General features: G+C 49.6%; 1 long non-coding RNA gene across 2 annotated transcripts in view; it reads left to right on the top strand.

The window, feature by feature from the left end:
* Nucleotides 1–13475, top strand: part of LOC110596562 — a 21521-nt gene that overhangs the window by 1417 nt on the left and 6629 nt on the right. Inside the window, exons 2-4 of one of the 2 annotated variants that reach the window (XR_002482554.1) lie at nt 2146–2327; nt 3768–3943; nt 5084–5239. This is a non-coding gene — a long non-coding RNA (uncharacterized LOC110596562). The remainder of the gene's footprint in view (nt 1–2145; nt 2328–3767; nt 3944–5083; nt 5240–13475) is intronic. The other variant, XR_002482553.1, reaches the window with a different exon arrangement.

The following is a 13475-nucleotide window of genomic DNA, read 5'->3' as shown; positions in this document are numbered from 1 at the left end:
GTGAAGGTGGCCCCAGGGGCAGAGCTGCCCAGTCCCACCCTCAGACACAGTCCTGGGTTGGGGTTTAGATGGAAGGCATCTGGGTAGGGGTGCACTACCTGGGCCCACCTTTGCCAGAGCATGGCATTGGGTTTCCCATGTCCTCATCGGCCTGAGACTTAGAGTAGATCAGGGGAAAAACTGAGTGTCTGGGGTGGGGGGAGTGAAGGCAGAGGCTTGGGAGTTCATCTCAGACGTGTCCGACCTGTGGTTTGTGTTCCCCAAATAGGCTCTGTCTCCGGCAGGCTCCCTATGGGGACAGGGGGTGAGGTCCATGGCAGTTTTGAGAATTGTTTTGATGGCCCTGCCTCTTTATCATTTTCCTTCTTTATTTCTCCTCCATGCCCCCTGCCAGTGCCTGGTTCCTGCTGTAGTCCTCTTGTGAGGCTCCCGGCTGCCCGTTCCTCCTCTCTCCAGGCCCTTCTGCGTGCAGCGGCCATCTTGTCTTTCTTGTTCAGAAAGTTAAAATGGTTTCTCATCGTTCCCAGAATAAAATTCCTTCCCTCTAGCATGATGTTCAAGTCTGTCTGTAACTGGCCTTAGCGTTCCAGTACTGTCTTACCTCTCTTACTTTCCCTAGGTGGACCACTCATTCCAACAAAACCAGGCAACTTTCTTTTTCTTGCTTTTCCTATCGGTTTTCACCAGTGATGTTTTCCATGCATCCACCTGTGGCAGGCCCACCTTCTCCATAGTCCTCTCCTGTTTTCTCTTGCAAGAAGCAGCCCTCATAACTCCCCCCCCCCCCCCCCCCCCCCCTCCCCCCCCCCCCCCCACCCTTTCGGCCAAACTCCCGTACACCTTGTCCCTCTTTTATGGTGCTTTTGTTGTTACGATTTTTTCGGGTATAGGTCTCATGTCACCTATTAGATTAGGAGCTCCAAGAGGGAGGCTACAGAAGGAAGGAGAAAAACAAATACTTATTTGGTGCCTTCTGTTTGCCAGACAACACATTAGGCTTTTTTCTGAAAGCTAATTTTTTCTTACTATAGTCTTGTGAGGATCGTCCCATGGCTGGTAAGTGGCTTGGTCATGATTAGAGCCCTGGTCTTCCAAAGCCTTTGCATTTTTTTCTAAGTTCTCAGTTTTTACAAGATGCCTATTATGAGATAGATTCCCAAAATGTGTCTATTTAAGGAATTTTGTAAGTCTCTAATGCTCTGTGGGAATTTGGGTAGCCAATCTGGTGTCCATGGTCTGGGTCACTTATCTGTTTCATGCCTATCTCATTAACTTTCTCCTCTTTCTTTGCGGCCAGGTTCACTCAAGATGATACCTTTTTTTGTAGCTGAAATGAATAGATTAACAGACTTAGTTACTCTGGCTGCCTTCCTTCTGGAAGAGGAGGCAGAGGTGGGGTGGGTTGTAGCATCTTCAAAGCCAGAACGGGCTCCAGACTTTAGAGGGCAGAGAGCAGAGCCACAGGACTCAGACAGACCTAGGTTTGCATCTTGATACTGCCTCTTCTTAGCTAGGTGATTTTAGACAAGTCATATGATTTTTCTAAGTTTTTGTGTCCTCGGTCAGTGAGATGGAGCCACTATAACTGTTTTACAGAAATGCCTAATAATATTGCCAGCAAATAGATTCCCACTAGATACTGATGTGGCTCTCTTCCCCTGGCCAGTGATTTATCAAGAACTTAAAAAGGGAGTGTAGCAGGGGCCTAGAGAAGAGATGGAGGAGGAGGGAACACTTGTGCCCTCAGTGTCATGATCAGGAGCAGGGAGGAGGTAACCTGGGCAGTACACACCTCAAGCCTATGAGGTAGTGCCTGTCCTCCACCTGGTATAAATACCCCTTCTGCATCAGGAACATGCTGTGGGCACGGAGTGGTGAGGACTAGTGGTGGCAGAGGGAGGGTTAACCAGTGAGCCTTCCTGGAGCCTTTTGATGCCAGGTTAGTTTCCCTTTCCGAATCTCAGCAGTAACCGCCTGCTTCCTGACGCTGTTGAGTCCTGTGGGAGGGAAATTGGGCACCCTGAAGCCCCTTGTCACCAATTCTGGGGCTACAGAGTAGAGAGTGACGACAGCCAGTGAGTCGTCAGTAGATGGCAATGGGGACCCTGGTGACGGCTGCTTTGTTGTTTTTTTCCTCTTTGGAAGATGACTCAGTGTATCGGGAGCCGGGAGATGGAGCTCTCAGCTGAGTGGCCAGGATGTTCTGTCAACATGAAAGCAGCAATAACAGCTTGGGGCTCTGAGCCGATCCTCAGCCCGGGGTCATTTTCAGGGAGGGCTGGGGCAGAGAAGACCACTGCTGGGCATCAGGATGGGGGCGACACCGGGTAACTCAACAGGGTTCTGTGAACCCTTGAATTTAAAGTCTGAAAAAAAATAACAGCTGTTTGTGTTACTAGATGAGCTTGGCAAACAGGGTCACTTTTTGGGCTCTTTTCACTGGTCCCTGATGACATCTTCCCAGCGCCAGAAAACCCTTTAAGGTTTCTCATCATAGCTCTGTCTGTGATAGCCTTGGTGGTCATTGCTCTGAATAGAGAGGCTGACTTCAGTGAATGCTGACACTCCTGGACCCCGGGAACAAGTGACCATCATGGGGATGTGGCGTTTTAAGAGTCCTCTGCCAGGTGTCGCATGAAGATGGTGCATCCACATCACCGGCCATAAGCTAAAGGCCAGCTCTTGGGCATCCCGTGTTAGTCTCCTCTTTCATTATTGACCCAAGTGAAAGCTTTTCTTTGCTCCTTCATCTTCCTCATTTCCTTCTTAGGTGAAATGATGGACCTTGAGTTTTTGACCCTTTTTATTTTTATTTTTTATTTTTTGCGTCATCATGGCGGCTCAGGGTTCCAGGGTTTTCTTGATTCTGCAGTCCTGCGCCACCAGCGCGTGATCCCCCTGCGCCCCGCCCAGCTCCGCCCCGCCTTCTTGGGATCGAGGGAGAAGATGCGCCTCCACTGCCACTGAATCCCGGCCAGTCCATCATCCTCTCTCCTCCACCCCCTCAGCTGGAGTCTGGGACAGAAGAGCAAACAGTTGTATGTGGGGATGAGGGGCAACCTGGCCAGAGCTCCCTCCCTGCTTTCCCTATGTACCATTTTTCAGTTTCATGCTTTCCTGTGGATGATGGTAGCTTTGATATTTGTCGATGAGTACCTCCTCCTCTCACCCAAGGACCTCCCAGGGTGACTCATTTGGGATCTCTGGGAGGAGTGGCTCCTGGGTCTTGAGAGGCAAAGAGGGCAGGGAGACATGACCCAGGACACAACAGAGTTAAGGAGACAGGGGATGAGAGCCAGTCGTCTCCACCCAGAGTGCAAAGGCGGACACAACTCCTTCACGTCATGTCTTTTTGAGCCTGGATAGAGAGCAACTTGACCTAAAAAGATTGTACATATGTGGGTGTTGGAACCTTTTGTGTCTCATATTTCTTTGTCCTGAGCAGTGCATATGATGAGAGCCTGGATTCCAGGCTTCAGACAGCCATTATCACTCAGGTTCATTTTCTGAAAGAGGTGGTGGACTGGCCCTTTTTGATCGGACTCCATTCCCTCTGGTGCCGGCCTTTCTCCAGGAAGACGAGCTCACATCATTTTGCCCAGTGTTGTCTTGCTTCTGTCATTGGATGGCAGACAATAACTGACAGTCATGGTCCTGGGGCCACATAGGAACCCATATGGGACTGCATTTGAGGTCTGCGCAATTCATTGCTTGGTTGGCTCTGTCAGCTGAGCCCACCTGTCTTCCTTTTCTCATCTTCCCCACAGAGCACTCAGGAGAGTGAAGCTTGCTCCGTGAGTGGGTGACAACCTCTTGGCAATTCAGGCTTAGCTGAGGATGGTGCCAGTGTGTTGAAGACAGCCGTCACACTGCTGGATAGAGTGGCTCACTTGCATTTATTTGGAACAAAAAAAGGAGATGCCTGGCAGTCCTGCTCTCTGCAGTAAGTATCTATCTGCATTCTTTTACATTCTTTTATTTCTTCGGACATCAGAAGTAGATGGATGTTTATTGAGCCCAGCCACCTGCTATGCCTTCTCCATTCTTCTCCTGCACACCCGCCTTAGTCTCCAGAAAGGAGGACTGGATTGATTTTCTAAATGTTACTGAATAGCTGCAGAGAGGCTAGAATTCAGTGTTCAGCCCCCACACATCCCTCTCACTTTTGGGAGATGTTGATTTTCCCTAAAACAGAGCCAACAGCCTGTGTCCCTCAGTGCAGAGTGTTAATGGGCCGCCTGGAAGGATCCTGTGTGCCCTCACTGGACCCAGCCAGGAAGTGACTCTCCCCATTGGTTGGCAGTGGGAGGATGGTTTTTGCCAGCACCTAGCATGGTTCTCTGCCAAGTTCTAGCTCCACATCTCTAGGCTGGTAGGAACCTAGACTATATATAGCATTGTGCTAAGCAGTTCTTATCAGATGTGTCTGCCCTCCCCTGTGGGAGAGGAGCACTTCTGTCAGAGAACCGGAACCTAGAGAGCACGAGCCATCTCCAAGGACCTTTTATTCTGGGAAGGGGTGTGTTGTGTGTATGTGTCTGGTTCAGGGCTACTTACTTTCCTCTATTTTGGATGCTGATAGATTCAAAGGTCATGCTGGATAAGGGTGCTAATGTGGGATGAGGGCCAGGAGGGGCTGATATCTATTTCTGATGGATATTGGGCTAAGAGGGAGAGAGGCTAGGGCCACGTGATGTGGCTGAAGGCACAGTTGTGCCCTGTGTCATAGATCAACCTCCAGTTTCTCTTCCTAGTTTCCTGTTTGCTTTGCTTTGCCCAAGGATGTCTTTTGACCTCTCTCTTCCTTCTTTTGGACTTCTTGCATTCCCTGACTTCCTCTACCACCTCCTCCTCCTTCCTTTGATTTTCTTTAGGATGTATGAGGGCCGACTCAGCTACTGGCATCAGGGAGCTGTGTGCGCACTCTCCACACTTACCCTGTTCAGGGTTTCTGGAGCTCTGGCTGCAATCAGACAGAAGAGGACTCAGCAGTCCTCAGGAGGAGTTTTGGTGGTTGAATGAGCTGTTGTGCTGGGTGGTTCAAGGCAGGGTGGGTTGGACATCCCCCTCTTTCCTCTCACAGGTGCTGTGGAGCCGCCAGTTTGTGTGGTTTCATGGGACCACAAATGCTGATTGATGTGACACGATTCCAGTTTTGTCAGTGAGTCATCACCAGGCTGCTTACTGGGAACCAGATGCAGCAAGGAAAGTAGGATTTAACCCCTTCCCTGCCCCCCAGGTAAGTTAGTATGGGCTGTTCCCTCTGGCCTTCCCCCAGCCTCCTTCTCTTCCTACGAAGACCATCCTCCTTATTCAGTGGGTGAATCCTCAAACCCATTCAGAATCTGCCAAACAGTCACTCTCTTCTTTTTAGCTCCTACTTCTGACTTTTCTGTGAATGGGGTTAGTAACCAGCAGAGGGCTGGGGGCAACTGAGGTGGTCAGGCTGCAAGACCATGTGGGAGATATCTGGTTAGCATTGCTGGGAATCCAGCTGGCAGAGCACTTGGGCCTCCCACAGCAAGAACATAGACATCTCCTTGGCCCTCAGCTCCTAACATGAAGTTCTGGTTTAACCCTTCAGTGGTCCTAGGAGCCTACCTGGAGTTTGAGTATTCTCTTCCCTATGTAGTCTCAGCAGATGTTCTACCTTATGCAAGACACCTTTAACCTTCATGAGGCTTAGTCTAAGTCAATGGTCTGGAGTTTAGACTAGGTTGAGCAGTGGGTTTTGGGGCTTTTTCCTTACTTTGGGGATATCTTCGGGGTTACTTTCTTTTGGGGTTTCTTTTGAGTCACTTTCTTCCGCTAGGTCCTCATCACCTTCACCTTAGGGGAAAACAAACGAACAAACAAAAACTCTGGTCCAGTAAGCCTTTGCAAAGTGTCTCTAGGCAGTTGACGTAGAAATACTTTTTTCTGCTTTACTTGTTGCTGATCACAATAATAGTAATGGTGATTAAAAATGACGACAGCCTACAGAACTGGGGAGGTCTGTCATGTTATAGATACAATTCAGAAAGCAGACTGTCAGTGCCTGTACATCACCAGGAAGTCTCTCTCCTATCGAGTAGAGCACTGCAGTGTTCTTGGCCAGTAGAGCCTGTTGGAAGTAGCTGACAGCAGATTTGTCTGGGGTCTAAAGATAAAAGGAATGGTGCTGGGTAGCTATGGGATCTCCCATCCGGCCACACAGCAGTCGTCCCTCTCTGCTCATGTCTCAGGGGCCACAGGTGTTGTCTCTTCTTTCCTGTGCAGCTCCTGTCTTTAGCCAGGGAAGACTAGCCAGTTCTGCCTTGCAGTGTCTCGTCTTCCCTTCCCATTCAAGGTGAATCTCTGAGTTGATTGTGAACAGCCATATGAGAGCTCCAGGGCTGTTTGGAGGAGTTTGGTGTCTCTTCTTTCAAGGAAACTGACGAGGACAAATCGCAGCCAGCCAGGAATGGTAGAGGGTGTTGGAGTGGACACGAATAAAGGAGAGAGACCAAGCTGGGTATAGTTGGGGAGATGACGAGGAGCCAGCCAACTCCCTCAAGATGTGTCAGCTAGAGTCTGGCCAGTGCTGGCTGGCTCTAGGACTGGAGCTAGACATAGCTGCCAGCCACACATGGGAGTTTCGGCTCTCACGTGTGAGCTGCATCCCAGGGTGTGTCTCTACGTGGCCTCTGCTTCCATTCACAGCCCTGTCCTTGACTACGTTGGGAAAATCAGAGCGGGAAGTGACAGGGAAATTGGTTTTGCTCCTGGTTGCACAGTTCTCTGTGGCCTCTGGCGTTTCCAGAATTGGGGTTGGTGCTTCCCTGCTGATTTTCCTATTTCTGTCCCTCACCTAGTTCTTTCCCCCTTGCTCACCAGCCTGGCTTCTACTGACATGACATGGGGCATTGTGTGTTGCCAGTCAGGCCAGCAGAACAGTTGACATCTCTGGGGGGGGGGGGCAGCATATCTGACACTTTTTTCTTGACCTTTGAATTTCTGAGGTCTGGGAGCCAGGAGGCAGCATGGGGCCTTTCCATCGGAGATCCAGCAGAGGTTAAAGGAGCTGGTGGCTCTGGAGCCGAGGTGGTGTGGTTTGGCTGGGATTCATGGGGGAGGGGCCCAGCCGGGGGCCCTGATTGGTCAGCACCTTCTCTATTCCATTGAATCCTGGTCCGGTCAGCGCTGTGAATTGTTTAATGCATATCTTGGCTCTGTCCCCTGGCTTGAGTGCTCCTGAGTCTGCAGCCACAGCTTTAGAGAGAATCTGTACCTTGTGCTGGTCACTTTTTTTGGGGCATGTTGCCTTCCTCTGAGATATGTAAGAGATACCGCCCTTTTCTACTAGCCGGCTGTCTGTGGGAGGCCCTCATTTTGCTTTGCTTTTCTGGGACTTGGAGTGGCTGTGAAGAAAGCAGAGACTGGGTTTGGTTTCTTGCTGGCTCCTTCCACAGGAGCTGCTCATGTGCTCATAAAGCCAGAGAACACCTCCAGGGCCCTACAGCCTACACAGAGCCGCCGGGTGCCGTAGTTTCGAGTGGTGGAGCCGAGGGGTGGGGATGGCAAGAGCCACGAGGGGAGGTACTGTACATGGTTGGATCACAGGAGCAAGGCCAGGAGGGTGTGGGAGGACGAGTCCAGTGCTCAGCCAGGGCTGCCTGCTGTGACCCAGAATGCATATGAGTGTCTCCTATGAAGGATTCACATCTGAGTGCCTGGCGCTGAAGGCAGTGTGATGTCCAGCTCAGGGTCTATAATGAGGCATGAGGTATGACATGGACACTAGCATTCTGTGTCCCTAAAGGGAAACTGACCTTTGTTAAGAACTCTTCCGGCCTAGCATGGTAGCTCCAGCCTGTAATCCCAGCACTTTGGGAGGCCGAGGTGAGGGGATTGTCTGAGCCCATGGGTTTGAGAACAGCCCGGGCAACTTGGTGAGCCCTCATCTCTACAATAAAAAAATTAGTCGCGCATGGTAGTGTGTGCCTATAGTTCTGGCTACTTGGAAGGCTGAGGCGGAAGGATCACCTGAGCCCAGCAGGTTGACGCTAGGGTGGCTGTGAGTGTGCTACTGTACTCCAGCCTGGGCGACAGAGTGAAACTCAAAAAAAAAAAAAAAAAAGAACTCTCCAACGCTAATGCTGATTTCAGCCTTAGAACAACTGTATGATATTTGGGTTATTTCCCTTTGAAGGTTAAAGAAACTGTGATTTTTAAGTGATTTAACCAAGGCCACACACTTGATCAGTGGGGTTGTTGAGATTTAAATCCAGGAACTTCTAATTCCAAAGCCTGTTCTCTTGAAACTGTCTTCAGCTAAAGTCAGACATTTTGTGAACTAAGATCCTCAGAGTACTGATGTGAACCAGAGTAAAAGGCAGACACCCAGGGGAAGACAGTCACCGGGGATGGCTGTACCGCATTCCTTTTTGGGGAGGCAGGGCTGAGGCAGATACCCTTTGGTATCCATGGCCAAGCAGGGCCGAGCAAGGCCACTACATTGCTTCTGCAGATGTGTATGGATGGAGCCTCTGTTGTATGCAAGGGGCTGTGCCAAGACCTGGGGATGTGGAATTTGACAAAACCAAGTTTCTGCTCTTGTGGGTTATGTATTCTAGTGTGGGGAGACATCATTATTAATAATTGTAAAGAGAATTTAAAAATGTATAAAGTAGCCACGTGGAAATTTTGTGGGCATGAAGAATGTGCACAGCTCCACACATAGGCAGGAGGGTTCCAGATGATGGTCACGAGGGGGCCCAGACACTCCGGACCTCAGCTGCCTGGGAAGAAGCCACATTGCGCTTTCCTCTGAAGAGTTAGGATGGATACAGATACTACCCCTTCTTTTGTCCTAATAATTGGAAAAATTCATTCAGAGTTCCCATAGCTTATGGAAACTTGAAGTGAGTCGGGGATTGAGGTGGAGCAGATGTCAAGCCTTTGGTCTTCAGCAGACCAATGTTCTCCCATCTGCCGTGGCCGCCCTTGGCCTTCCATCTCCCGCCCTCCCAGGCACCAGCTGACTTCTCTTTCTCAGCCTGGTCACCATACCCCTCTCTTGTCCATGCAGCACAGGGGAACATTCGGACTAGTTCTTTGTCGATCACTGGTCAAACATCTGCAGGAGGCAGATTTTGAGTGCAGCCTTTCCTGCCAGAACATGCAGTTGTGAGAGCTGATGGTTACAAGAGGGAAGGGACAGACATCAGACAGGGAGAAGTGGCCTGTGTCAGATGCTTGGGTGAGCTCCGTGTTCTGAGAGGTGGAGGCTGGTTGGTGGTGCTGGAGATAGGGCGGACATGTTTTCAACATGTGCAGCTCCAGGGCTTGAGACTTGTTTACTTGGTAGAAGAGGCAACCGGTCCCAGCAGAATCGGCCCACATGATTCTTCCCTCCTTGGCCAGTCCTGGACGCCTGGCCCACCCAGACTGCGGAGGCTGCCATCTGCTGCCAGGGATCTGAAGTTGCACAAGGATGAGGTAGTGTGGTTGGGGCCCTCTGGGAGGAGGTGACTTGGGGAAAGTGGCGTTTATGTTGCTTGGTGTCAGGGAGCCGGCAGATCTAGATTCTGGTCCTGGATCTATTGGTAAAATCTCACTCACTTTCCCCCTTTGGGCCCCCAGTTTCATCATCTGTGAATTGAGAGGATTGAACCAGAATCTCTTTGGAGGTTTCACCTCTAACCTGGGTCCTCACTGGATGTTCATGGGGGTGTTTCTTAGCCAGAAATTCAGGATGAGGAAAACTGGATGTGAGTGACCACAGGAGAAGGGAACCTGTCTGAGAGCAGCTGAAGAAGCACTGTTGGAATTGGTGTGGGTGGGTGCAGACAGTTTTCGAAGTACCTCCCAGAAGGAGGAGAGAATGGGCTGGAGATGGTATGAGGGTGGTTGTTGATGAGGATCCTCCAGATGGCAAAGGACTCTGCTGCGGGTTCCCCACAAAAGACTTGTCAGAAGTGGGGCACATGGGAGCAGCTGGGGGAGGGATTGCTGTGCTGCAGGTGGCTTACTCAAGAGACTTTGCTGTGGGAAAGATGCTTTGTCTTGTTGGGCCCTAAATCCTTGGGAGAAATTGACTCTGTGGATTAGGGGAGTGCATCTGTTCCAGGGCCTTTGCCCCTTGCTGTCAGGAAGTTTTCCTTTGTATTTAGTCTTCTTTTTAAAAATGTGGTTGTTTAAGGCCTTCTATTAAAAAACAAAACTAAATTTTTAAAAACAATACAGTGAAAGAAAGGAAAAATAAAAAGTATCTCAAAGCCACTGGTTCCATTTTAGCTTTTTATTCTTGAGTCACTCTTTTAAAAGATAGCAAAAATAAAACACATGCAGGGAAGTCCAAGGTTCTGGGTCCTGCCTGGATGGGGCCAGGAGTGGCTGGTACTCTGGCCTAACTTCCCTGTGGCAGCCTCGGTCCCAGACGTCCGCACTCCTCCTGGGCTGCGTGGGTAGGAGCCCCTGGAGCTGAGGGGGCACATTGTGCAATCTGCTTAACAGAATGCAGAGTTTTAAAAATAGCTGTGTTTCTCCAAGACACTATCTACTTGCTGCTTTGTGGGACATTTACCTGGGATTAGTAATAACTGTGTGCCCCATCCCACCCCTCCAGTGTGGTGTGGTGGACAAGGATTTGGGCTAAGACTCAGGCAGGAGAAGAATTAAGTAGTAACCATCATACCAACTCACATCATTGGTTTCATACGTGCTGGCTCATTTGGTCTTCACACAACCCTGCGAGGGTAGGTGGTATCCTTGTCGCTGATGAAACTGAGCCAGAGAGTCAAGCCTGCCAAAATCTAACTGCTTGTACTGCTTCATTTGGGTCTCCCACTCAGGTCCTCTGATTTCAGTTGTCATTTCCCTGTGTTCTGACCAGTGGGGCAGGGGCAGGAGTCTTGCGCAATTTACTTGATCTCTGAGGGCCTTAGGTTTCTTTTCTGTATGCTGAAGGGAGAAGGAAAGCTCAGAATTTCCAGGTTCTCTGACTTCTGATTGTTTAGACTTCTCAGAGCTCTTGTGAGAACAGGCTTGTACTTCTTGGGAGGTTTCCTACATTTGGAAGCTCCTGGAATCTTTGATACATCAAACCTGACACATCTGTATGGTACTTCATTCATGTGCATATAGGCTTGCTCTTCTGCTGAGGGTAGCTCACTGAGCCAAGATGTCATTGTGGGACTGTTGAGCTTTTTCCAGCAGATCTATACAGGGTGCCCTAAGCGTTGCCCAGCATGCATGTTGTTTGTATGCTACCTGTTTGCTGGCAAATGTACAGCACCTGCTGGAAGTGTTGGCTAACGCACAGTGTAAAGTAACACACTGGAATCACTGACTTCAGCTCTAAAGGTTTGCTTCATGATTGACTTGAGAAAGTAGGCCTTACCCACGAAGAGGACAGTGAGTAAAAGAACTCTGGATGTCGGTTTTCCTTAAAAGCTGAGCACAATCCCCACTCTCTGTAAGGGGTGCCAAGGCAGATTATTGGACTGTAGGGCTTCTTTGGCCAGTTAGCCCTCTGAGGTCAGGGTCTAGCCACCACCCAGGCTAGAGTGCAGTGGTGTGATCATGGCTCACCACAGCTTCCACCTCCTGGGCTCAGGTGATCAATACCTCTGCTTCAGTCTCCCAGATAGCTGGTACTATAAGCGTATGCTGCCATGCCTGGTTAATTTTTTTGATTTTTGGTAGAGATGAAGTCTAACTGTGATGCCCAGGCTGGTCTCAAACTCCTGCTCAATTGCTCAAGCAATTCTGTCACCTCTGTCTTCCAAAGTGCTGGGATTGCAGGCGTGAGCCACCGCGCCCTGCTTGAGTGGTCTTTATGTGAATTGACCCAGTGCTTGGATGAAGGGAAAAGGAAGTTTTTATCTTTAGTTACAGTTAATTTAGATATGATGGTTTAGGCTTTTTCTGGGGTATTCCTTTAGGACAACTGAGGTTGGACAGGAGCAGCATGCATATATCTGTGAATGCCTGGCTGTCTGTTTTTCCTGAATGCATTCTTGGCTTATAGGGAAACCCTGTGATGGAGATCCCACACTGGAATTGTTTTGGTGGATGAAGCTTCGGCAGTCTCATATCTGAAGATTGGTCATGTTGTACCTGGTTCTTTCTGTTCTCCTGAAGGATGAAAGGAGAATGGACAGAACCTACAGCAAGGAGGGTGATTTAGGCTGGACTTTGGGGAGAACTGTTCATCACTTTTGTTGAGAGTTCCCAAGGAAAGACGAAGCCTCTTAATCTGAGGTGAGGCTAGATGTCCTCGACAGTTTCCTTCCAGTCCCCAGACTTTAGGACTTTGAGACCGACCCTGGAATGAGGTTTGGGTGCCAGGATCTAGAGCAGGCTCTCTCTCCATCTTTCCTGTTTGCCTTCAAGACGGGTATGCTGGGTGGGAGTGGGGGAGGTGGGGGTGGTGCGCCAATGGCAGTGACCCTATAGGAACTGGTATTATTTGCATACAAAAAAGGAGAAAGGCATGTTGTCCCTCATCCTTCCAGGAAAGAGCCTTCAGCTGCTATAATCCTGTCTTTATTTGTACCATCACCACCACCCCATACCTAAGGACCTTTGACGGGCATTGGGGTGTGTTGTGGGCAGGGAGGGCTGTGCGGAGGACGCGGGGCCAGAAGCATGGTTTTCTGGGAGAAAGGTCGGAGATGGAAGAGACACATCATGGGGCAGGCCCACGGCTCTGGGAGCCACCAGCATTGCCTGCGATACTAAAGGCACAGGTATGTGTTCAAATAGGCATGCTATTTAGTGGTAACTCAAAGTCTGAAGTAAATCAACTGATTTACTAAGTGAGAATATGGAAAATCATATATCCTTTTGTGGCATCCTCACTTGCAGATTTAGCATCAGAAGGCTTGACAGGCTGAGGACTGTGAAGTATGCTCTGTCATAAGATCCTGCTTCTTTTATATTGACTTTTTGTCTTTTTTCTTTCCTGTTTCCCACTCTTCCTTATTACTTCCGTACATAGAATATTTGCTCATGCAGTTGTGTTATTTCCTTAGGGTACATTTATTCCAGTGTCACCAGCATCAGTGAATGTGTGACTTTGATTTCCAGGGTAAACAAGCCACTGGCTCATGGCAGAGATGAGCCATTTCTGAGGCAAGGGCTCGACAGCTGCCTGCAGACCCTCTTCTGTTTTGGTTCTAGACTAGTTCGCTGGATGTCTGAGATGAGAATCAAGGGTATCCTTGCTGGGACCAGCTTGACCTCACATCATGCGTCCTTTTTGGGGTGGAGGGGCTCAGGCATGCATGCCCCCACCTCATTAGCTGATACCGCTTTTTAGCTTGAACCCTGAGTAGTGACATGTATCCATGCTAGGTGAGAAGCGGCCAGAGAGGAAGGGAACACAGGCTCCTGGCCGCTGGTCTCTCTCCAAAACAGGTGAACTTTGTGTTCAGAAAGGAACTCATTTAATCTTTTGGCTCTCATAGAAGTTATTTGTATTTTCTCTCCTTCTCTCTTTTCCCTCCCCC

Source organism: Carlito syrichta, unplaced genomic scaffold (genome assembly GCF_000164805.1).
Source record: "Carlito syrichta isolate Samal-C Ts95f unplaced genomic scaffold, Tarsius_syrichta-2.0.1 Scaffold310050, whole genome shotgun sequence".
NCBI classification, from domain to species: domain Eukaryota; kingdom Metazoa; phylum Chordata; class Mammalia; order Primates; family Tarsiidae; genus Carlito; species Carlito syrichta.
The sequence above is the reverse complement of the archived record's forward strand: the minus strand, read 5'-3'. Positions and strand labels throughout refer to the sequence as shown.